Source organism: Hermetia illucens, chromosome 1 (genome assembly GCF_905115235.1).
Source record: "Hermetia illucens chromosome 1, iHerIll2.2.curated.20191125, whole genome shotgun sequence".
Taxonomy (NCBI): domain Eukaryota; kingdom Metazoa; phylum Arthropoda; class Insecta; order Diptera; family Stratiomyidae; genus Hermetia; species Hermetia illucens.
Window position 1 is genome coordinate 58,396,613 of NC_051849.1, and position 9,795 is coordinate 58,406,407.

A 9,795-nucleotide genomic window follows, 5' to 3' on the forward strand; every position below is an offset into this window, starting at 1 on the left:
ACGATCATATAAGGACGAAAATTTCTTACAGAACTTCAGTTATCATTAGACTGCCTTCCGAAGCAACTTTCCAGTGTTCTGATGTTTAGGATACATTTGAGTCAATTGTAAGACAACGTAAGATTTGTTGAAGCTTCTCAGAAGATCCAAGCGCGGATAAAAGAGCTGTCGCCAAACACTTCTAATTAATGATCGATACGTAAAATTATTGGCTGGCTCATAGAGAAAGGGGAGCAATCCCAGGTCTGGGATTTTCTCAGAGAGCCTAGGAATAGAGATTTTTATAGAACTAGATCGATTCTAAAACTGCCCCCATAATTTCCACTCTGGGCCAAAGGTTTTCTCTATGACCCTTCTTGTTGGTCTACGTAAGAATTGCCTTAGATTTCTAAAAATCCCGTTGAGCATGAACTTTCCCAATAACTGCTGAGTTATTTGAATATGAAGATGCGAGGAGATATCTCTAACTTGCAATCAATCGGAGTAAAGAATTCTGTTGGCATGAACCAATTTTTAATATAAACAATATAATATAAATAAAGGCTCAAAAGTTAACTACTTATCCGTACCCTTGCTCTGAAGATCCTCTTCAGTAGGCATGACAAAAACAAAAGAGCTAACTGGAACATTCCTTTTGCCCAGCCTTCCCAACTCAATGCCATCAATGAAAATGAGCAAATAAAAGATTACTCCTCTTTGCCATGCGAGAGCACTTGTTTATGAAAGACAAAAAACTTCCACCCCATACACCGCCATGGTTTTGAATGAATGTAATTTTTCAAATCTGCCAACAATTAGTGTCGAGTATGCACTGATAACTCACAAAGCCACACAGAATCGAGGAAGGAAGAAATGCAGAACGTCTCACTACTGTACATTTGCCAGAAATTTCTGAACGTAGGCAGATTGATTGAAGCTTTTTTAATAAGAATCAAAAGCATTGCTTCAATGAATTTAAGGGAAATCATTCTAAAAGAGGGCGAAATAAGGTTCTGAGGAATTTCACAAAGATAACATGAGATCTGATAGACACTGTCCCACATGCATACCACCAAGACTGTAGAGAGACAACCAGTGTGGTAAGAATTTGGGGGAAATTTTGGGGCCATGGGAAAAATTCGGTCCCGGGAGAATTACCTTCTTTTTCCCCTCTCTCGTCAGGCCTCTTGTTTATAACACGAACTCAACACTAATATTGGGAGCTGACACGTGTAATGTGACGTTCCTTAGTCCGTAGAAGAGTTGTTGTTGGCACAATATTTTCTTTTGCATTTTGTGTATTCAATTTTCTGAATGGAGAGCCTTTCAAGAATGTTGGGTGAAAATTTGTGATAAATGGGGGCAAAACTATGGAAGATACAGCGGTTGATGCAATCACTCCTTATACCTGACTCAGCGCGAACTCGTGGTTCGACTGTCAAAAATCTGCAGTTGCTAATGCATTGGATTCGTTCAGACACACGTATAGTGCTCTAAAATGCCTATCTATGAAAATCTGAGTAAAAAACATCCCCTCCTGAAGCGATGTAAGGCTTGGAGCAACAGCAATGAGAGTTCGAACCAACTTATTTGGAAAATCTCGCCCAAGCACTTGACTGGAGCCATCGTTGAAGTTGTAGTTTATTTGCAGCCTGTGTCTTCAATGAAGGTTTTTTTGCTTTACTAATCTTTATGCAAGGCATGAGAACCAGTAGTGGGCCAAGCGCCCATGAAATGGTGCAATTAGTCAAGTGAAGCCAAGAAAAAAGACTAAAGAAGGCAGACACAAAAAGATACTTTAGACATCATGGATAATAGCAAAATCCTTTATGGACCGAAACTCACATCTTTAAAATCACACACAAATTTTGAACACTATTTCTGTATATAATCTACGAAGTAATGCTGGTGAGTTTTTTTCAAATTTGTTAATATTTTTTATTTAGGCGATTTTTTCACCAAAATCGGGTTTTTTACTTCATAGTGTTCCCAAAAGTGAAAATTGAGATTTCGAAAAACTCTCCAAGCGCTACCTGGCGAAAGCGATCATTCAGTCAAATGTAATAATAATTCTACTTTTTTCGATACGTTTCAGAATAATTCCGGCTATTGCCTTATTTTTTAATAAATGTTCATAAAAATTATACTTCGAATGATACCTTGTATTTTAATGTACCATTAGTTTTAAAAAATAAATTTTAACTGTCGTCAAAAATAATTCAACAAATTGTGCCTTTTTTGCACAAATTAACGTTAACGTAACTTTTTCCGATCATTAAATAAATATGTTTTTGCCAGAGGGTTACTCTGACAGTCTTTAAATGCAACAATTGACATAAAATGTATCATACACACAAGGAAGTCGAAACATCCCGCAGCCTGATTAATTCACCGACCGAAAAAGTACTAAGTTTTTTTATTGCAACTTCTCCTTTCATCAACTACTAAAAGTAAGTATAATATAACATCAATTAGAAATGCTCAAATTACCAGGAGCTACCGACAGAGCGTGTCATTTAAACACATCCACCGAAAATTGATTAATGATGGTTGTGATAAAGCGAATGGTTTCCTTGCTTCTACCGTTTCGCATCTCCAGCAAAGTAAGAGCAATGCAAAAAGAGAGAAGCATCGTTTACTACTATAAAATATACCATTTACACCCTTTCAAACGCCAGCCTCTCAGAACGAGCTTTCGGGGTGATACTGTTCTTCAGACCCAAGTAAATTCATTAGTCGATCTATTGGAAGAAATTAAAATTCCTCCAATAAACGATTAGTTTTCGCTAACAATTCTCTCCACTCCGAGAAACCTTTTCATCCCCCGCGCACCGTTCCTGACTCCCTTCCACGTAAGTTCGATGCCGAAGTGCAAAGCAAAAAAGAAGATCAGAACAACATCGGCAATAGCAATTCATCTCTTGAATCATTAATCAACGCCAATTTCCCTCCCGGAGTTGAAGTTTATTGGAAACACATTACTCGGGCTATCAAGTGCTTATCCTGGAGCAATGCGAGCACAATGTAACAATGTAGCGATTATCCTAGCAATTTGCGAGGTGCCGGGGTATGGAGCAATTCAGGAATTCCCATTTGCAGTAATTTGCGCGTGCCCCGATTCCAGTCTACCACGGATATCATCATCATCATCAAATACACACCCATTGCGAAGGGGCGCGATAAGTCGCATCACCTTTATTGGGTAGATGACTTCCATTCCTAAGTTCGCGGAAAACACACAAGATTAACAGCTTTGAAAAAGGGAAGGTAGATGCGTATCTATGATTGATTACTAGACACTCTATGAGGGAAGCAAATAGAGACTCGTTGGCGACGTTTGTAATTGAGTAGCATCTACAGCCTCCTCAGTGATAAAAAATAACAATCAGATCAATGATTTTCTCCAATACAAATAATATCACCCCAAATACAGAAAAAAATTTATTTAGGGATGAAATCTATACAATTCCAATAGCCAGTCAGAGAAGTGGATCTGCTTTCCACTTGAACTTTGGGGCCCCCGGAAACCACATTTAATTTTTAGGATCACCTATTTATAAGACTACTTGCATGGGCTCTAGAAAGAAATATTGCGTCCATTTATGGCTCTGCAACGAATCAAATCATGTACAATTGGTCTTCCACATTACCAATCCATTCCTATTTCCACCCGTCAGTTTCCTATATATAAATGAACTCACTCTTTTGCGCCCTTATTTGCAGATAATTTCTGATTAACGTCTTCTAAAACCCATAATTATGTATCACCGCTGCCAGATGTTACGCTTCATCACAAGTAGATGCCAGTGGACAACTTGCTTAACAACAGAAGCATCATCCTTTCTGATGAATAATATATTTATTTCTGCCGACATTCATCCCTTATAAAAGGACAAATGACCTTTTTATCCAGAATATCCAGTTCCATAGCTTTCTATTTCTAGGACTTGGTTTCCGCCAAATTTCTATCGTCCATATTTTATATATGCATCCTAACTTAGTTAAATTAGTATTTCGAACAATTTCTTCCTTAAGGGGAGCGATACATCGCATTAATACAGGAGCCCTGGGTCGGAAGCGACCGAATCATCAAAGGGCTCCAAAGCAATTATTTTGATTATATTCCACAGCACAGGAGACGCTGATCAGGCTAAACCTAGAGCATGTATACTTGCGAGGAGGAGTCTACACGCTTTCGTGTGCCCGGACCTGAGTTCAAGTGACCTAGTCGTGGTCAAGCTGGAGCAGGTGGGGGCAGAGAACGTGTATATTTCCTCGGCATACATGGCTCAAGACCGATCAGCTCCGCTAGAAGAACTGCAACATCTGACGAACACCATAACAGCAAAGAAAGCCAACCTGCTGATAGGCTGCGACGCAAATGCAAGGCATACGCTTTGGGGCAGCTCCGAAATCAACGAAAGAGGTGAGTCATTCTTTGATTTTATTATTACTTCAAATCTATCATTGTGTAACAGGGGCAGTACACCAACCTTTCATTTCCCCTGCTCGAAGAACTGTGACGGTTGGGAGGAGGTCCTTGTTATCACCTTAAAAACCGACAACGGGATTCTTAGGGTGGAGGACTGGAGAGTGTCTGACCAGAGATCCTTCTCTGACCACAGTTCGATACTCTTCAGTCTAGATCTCGCCGCAGAGGTCTCCAAGCCCTTTAGAGACCCCAGGAGGATCGACTGGAGAAAGTTTGGTCAGGTAATTAAGAACAAACTCTCCAGTGCGCAACTTGGTAGGATTGGCACGACAGACGAACTGGAGTCAAAGGTCGGGGCTCTGGAGAAGGCATTTGATACCGCCTTCAAAGTCTCGTGCCCTACTAAGTACAGCAAAAAGACCCTGCCACCGTGGTGGAACGAAGATCTCTCTAGTCTCAGGAAGCTGACCAGAGAAATCTTCAACATCTGCTACAGGCAAAAATACTGACAGCCATTCAAGGACTGCCTAAAGAAATACAAGTCGGCCATCAGGACCGCCAAGAGGCGGTCTTGGCTAGACTATTGTCAGAACATTGAAAGCACTAGTGAATTCGCGAGGCTCAGTAAGATTCTGTCCAAGGAACATAAGAGTCCATCCTTCCTTAAAAAGTCGGAAGGCTCCTCGACGGAATCTTCTAGCGAAACCTTGGAACTGCTGGTGCAAACGCACTTTCCCTCCAGCGAGGAGAACTGTGAGTCAGAACCTCGCTTGGACGGTTTGCGACAACCCCAGCTGTGCGAGACTATCAAATCGGTAATTACCGGGGATAGGATCGGCTTCTCCGCATACAAATCTTCAGGCCCAGATGGCATAATGCCAGTCATGCTACAGAAGCAGCAGGAAAGGGTTGCGCCGTGGCTTGTTGAGATTTACCGGAGCTGCATTACTTTAGGATACGTACCGCAGTCCTGGAGGCGCCCACGGGTGGTTTTCATACCGAAAGCGGGCAGGCGCGGTCATGAGTCCGCGAAGGACTTTCGGCCAATCAGCGTGACCTCTTTCGTGCTGAAGACCCTAGAACGCGTCCTGGACATTCACTTAAGGACGATTATGGAGACAACGCCTTTCTCTAAGTCCCAGTATGCCTACCTCAAAGGAAAATCCACAGAAACCGCCCTCCACGAGGTAATTGGCACGGTTGAGCGGTCGCTGCAGTACAAGCAGTATACCCTTGCTGCCTTCTTGGATATAGAAGGAGCTTTCAACAACGTCAGTACCAACGCCTTGACGGGTATTGGATTGGAGGGGTATCTCACGCATTGGATTATATCCATGCTGAGTACCAGGATAATCCAGTCCGATCTGGGAGGCAACCACTTGACCAGAGCTGTGAACAGAGGCACGCCCCAGGGTGGTGCCATCTCACCGGTGCTCTAGTTAATAGTAATGGACAAAATTTTACGTACATTGGACAGCAGCGGGGTAAAGGTGGTGGCATATGCCGACGACTTGTTGATATTAGTATCAGGGGTGTTTCTGTCCATTATGAGCGACATCATGGAAGGAGCATTGCGAAAGGTGTGCCTGTGGGCTGCAAGATGCGAACTCAGCATAAACCCAACCAAAACGCAACTGATGCTATTCACCACCAAGACAAGGATACCTGAATTCCATCTACCACGGCTGAATGAACGAAGATTGGTTCTTTCCTCTAATGTAAAGTATCTGGGTGTAATCCTGGATCCTAAGCTAAATTGGAGGTTGAACATAGAACTGAGGGTTAAGAAGGTCTGTATAGCCTTTTATGCCTGTAAGAGAACCTTTGCAAAGAAATAGGGTCTCCGGCCGAGGATGGTTCTCTGGATGTACACCTCTGTAGTGCGTCCGATCCTGACGTACGGCTCTATTGTATGGTGGCAGGCTTTGAAGAAGAAATACAATAGAACGAAGCTTAATAGGATTCAAAGAATCGCGTGTGCAAGTGCTACGGGGGCTCTGCAGTCCTGCCCGGCAGATGCTCTCAATGTACTCCTGCATCTACTCCCCCTAGACCTCCACATCAAATATGTTGCAGCGAGCAGTGCCATCAGACTACGTGAGTCCGGATACTGGACAGCGAAGTCCTACGGCCACAGCAACATCCTAGATGAAATACCTCGAGAAATCTGGGCATCCCCCACGGACTATGTCACACGCAAGCTGAACTTAACGGGAAACTTTGCTGTGGACCTTCCAACCAGGGCAAAGTGGAAGACCGGCGACGTGTTGCAAGACTATGACACGGTATTCTTTACGGACGGATCCAAGATGGCCTATGGAGTCGGCGCGGGGGTTTTCTCGAATACACACGGTGTATCCAAGTCGTATGGTCTCCCAGGTTTCGCTAGTGTATTCCAGGCGGAAGTACTGGCGATATTGGAAGTCTGTCGATGGCTGGAGCGTGATTCGAGCCCCAAGCATAACATAGCCATTCTGACCGACAGGCAAGCGGCCATCAAGGCCTTGTACTCATCGACGACATCTTCCCGGCTGGTGGGACAGTGCAGAGACGAGCTCAACCATCTGGGCGACACGCTCAAGGTCGCCTGAGATGCGTAGGCTTACAAACTGTGCCAAGTCAAGGATAATTTGGCCCGCTTATAACATAGCCCGATCACGAGAGCTTCTATGCCAGACGCGTGCAAATGCATTCAAGATTACGGCGGTCAGCACGGGGCACTGGCCCATAGGGGACCATTCCGCTAGGCTCGGCTTACCCTACAACTCGCATTGCCGAAGCTGCGGAGAAGGAAGGGAAACCCTCATGCACTTTCTCTGCGATTGCCCAGCTCTGGCTAGAATCAGGCTGCGGACACTGGGTAAACCATTCTTTGGGGACCTCAGCGAGATTTCTAGCTGCAGGGTCGGAGAGCTGCTTTCCTTCGTGAATGCTACGGACTCGCTCTGAAGATCCGAGTCGGCTGGACTCTGCTTCCCTGTTCCCATAACAACAGCCACGGTCTTAGGAGTTTGTGGCATCAAAACGGCGCACCAAAGCCCTAATTGGGCTCCTCGGAGCGGCCACTGATACCTACCTATCCCATGGTCTTGATTATATATATTTTAAGGAAATATTTTAGTTCAATTTTACCTTCAAAAAGTAAAATGGTGGTTGTTCGAAAGACGTGGCAATCGCATGGCCGAATCGGTGTGCAACCTAGCGTCCTTAATTTTTATCTAAAATAATCAAACATTTCACAATTTATTAGAAACATATATAGTTTCTGGTTGAATCTATAAAATGTGGAAACCACTCATAATTGGTTAAAACTTAAACTTTAAACAACAATTTCTAGTAAAAATTGAGATTTCATGCTTTAAGAAAATATTTTCTTTTAACAATATTTCCCATATTTTTTGAGAACTGTGGGGTCCTAAGTCCGCATCCACTTAATGCTGGACCGGACCAAATGGGGAGCAACCTACTCCCTCTCTTTTTTTTTTATCCACGGACCTCTCGTTTAGGGCTTAGCACCCAAACTTTAAAAAATGTCAGGCGATGAAGACTTACGCGTGCACCAAACAAAAAGGTAGTAAGTTGCTCCCTATTTGATCCTGTGGCGCGGCAGGATTCGCGGCATTCGAAATTTATTTCGAATGTTGCGAATGCGAACGAATAGATGGCGCGGATCTGTCCACTTTGCGGAACACGCCACGGGAGTGGGGGACCGGCGAGAAAAGTGTGCCATGAGTTGGGGGCAGAAAAGAAACAGATGAAAGGAGACTTCTTTTTCTGCCTCTAACGTTTTGATGATTAAGTTGCCAACCGCTGACTAAGTCAGTCACCTTCATTTTACGTTTCATTTTCATTTGTACAGTTGTCTTGTAACCAAACATATCATCTTAAAGTAAAATTTGTATTTCAAATATATATTATAAAGAGTAAGCTCGAAGGTAAATTTAATTACAATCGCCCGAAATACAGAGAAACCTTTGCCTTGTTTGAGTGTGTTTTGATTTCAACGCGCGTATCTGCATTGCACAATTACTGGCACTAGAAGAGCCAGCTAAAATCCCGTCCAGCATTAAGTTGATGCGGACTTAGGACCCCACAATTCTCAAAAAATATTTTCAGTTCTAGTCAATAAGGTGGATTTGCGCTCAATATAATTCGTAGTCATGAAGTATTCTACGAATTATATAAAGGAGCACTCAACATCTGCGAGCCGCTACGGTCACGCTGCTCCCAGGGCAGAGGTGGGGCAGCGTCTGATGATTTGCCTCTGCGCTGGTAAGAAACCGTTAAGGCGTCATCGCCGGAAATATTTCCAAATTTTTAGGTTCAACTAGGTCGAAGTAACTAAAAAGTGTATGCGACATTTTCGCAAGATGAGAAAAGTACTTTTTGAATTATCTTGAAAACACCAATTTGAAAAATACTGTTTTGTAAAAACACATTTAAAATTTTCAATAACCGGTATCCGGTCTAGGAACTCCAGACACCCCGGTTTTGCGCCGAGGTCCACAATTCGATATCCCTAAAAGCTGTCTGGCGTCCTGACCTACGCTATCGTTCCATCTCAGGCAGGGTCTGCCTCGTCTTCTTTTTCTACCATAGATATTGTCCTTATAGACTTTCTGGGTGGGGTCGTCCTCATCCATACGGATTAAGTGACCCGCTCACCGTAACCTATTGAGCCGGATTTTATCCACAACCTGACGGTCATGGTATCGCTCATAGATTTCGTCGTTATATAATTTTTCTTGCTAAGAACCTAAGTCTCCGAGAAATACATAAGGACTGCCAAGATCATTGTCTTGTACAGTAAGAGCTTTGATCCTATGGTGAGACGTTTCGAGCGAAACAGTTTTTGTAAGCTGAAATAGGCTCTGTCGGCAGCCAACAATCGTGCGCAAATTTCATGGTCATAGCTGTTATCGGTTGTGATTTTCGACCCTAGACAGGAGAAATTTTCAACGGTCTCCAAGTTGTAGTCTCCTATCTTTATTCTTCCCGTTTGACTAATGCGGTTTGATGTTGTTGGTTGGTTGGTTTTCGGTGCTAACGTTGCCAATATATATTTCATCTTGCCTTTATGAATGTCCCGCCCAAGATCTCAGGCCCATTACCGCCTACTCGATCTGGATGAAGGCAGTTTGTACGTCTCGGGTGGTTCTTCCCATGATGTCGATATCGTCAGCATAGGCCAGTAGTTGGGTGGACTTGAAGAGGATCGTACCTCTTGCATTTACCTCAGCATTACGGATCACTTTCTTGAGGGCCAGGTTAAAGAGGACGCATGATAGGGCGTCCCCTTATCGTAGACCGTTGTTGATATCGAATGGTCTTGAGAGTGATCCTGCTGCTTTTATCTGGCCTCGCACATTGATCAAGGTCAGTCT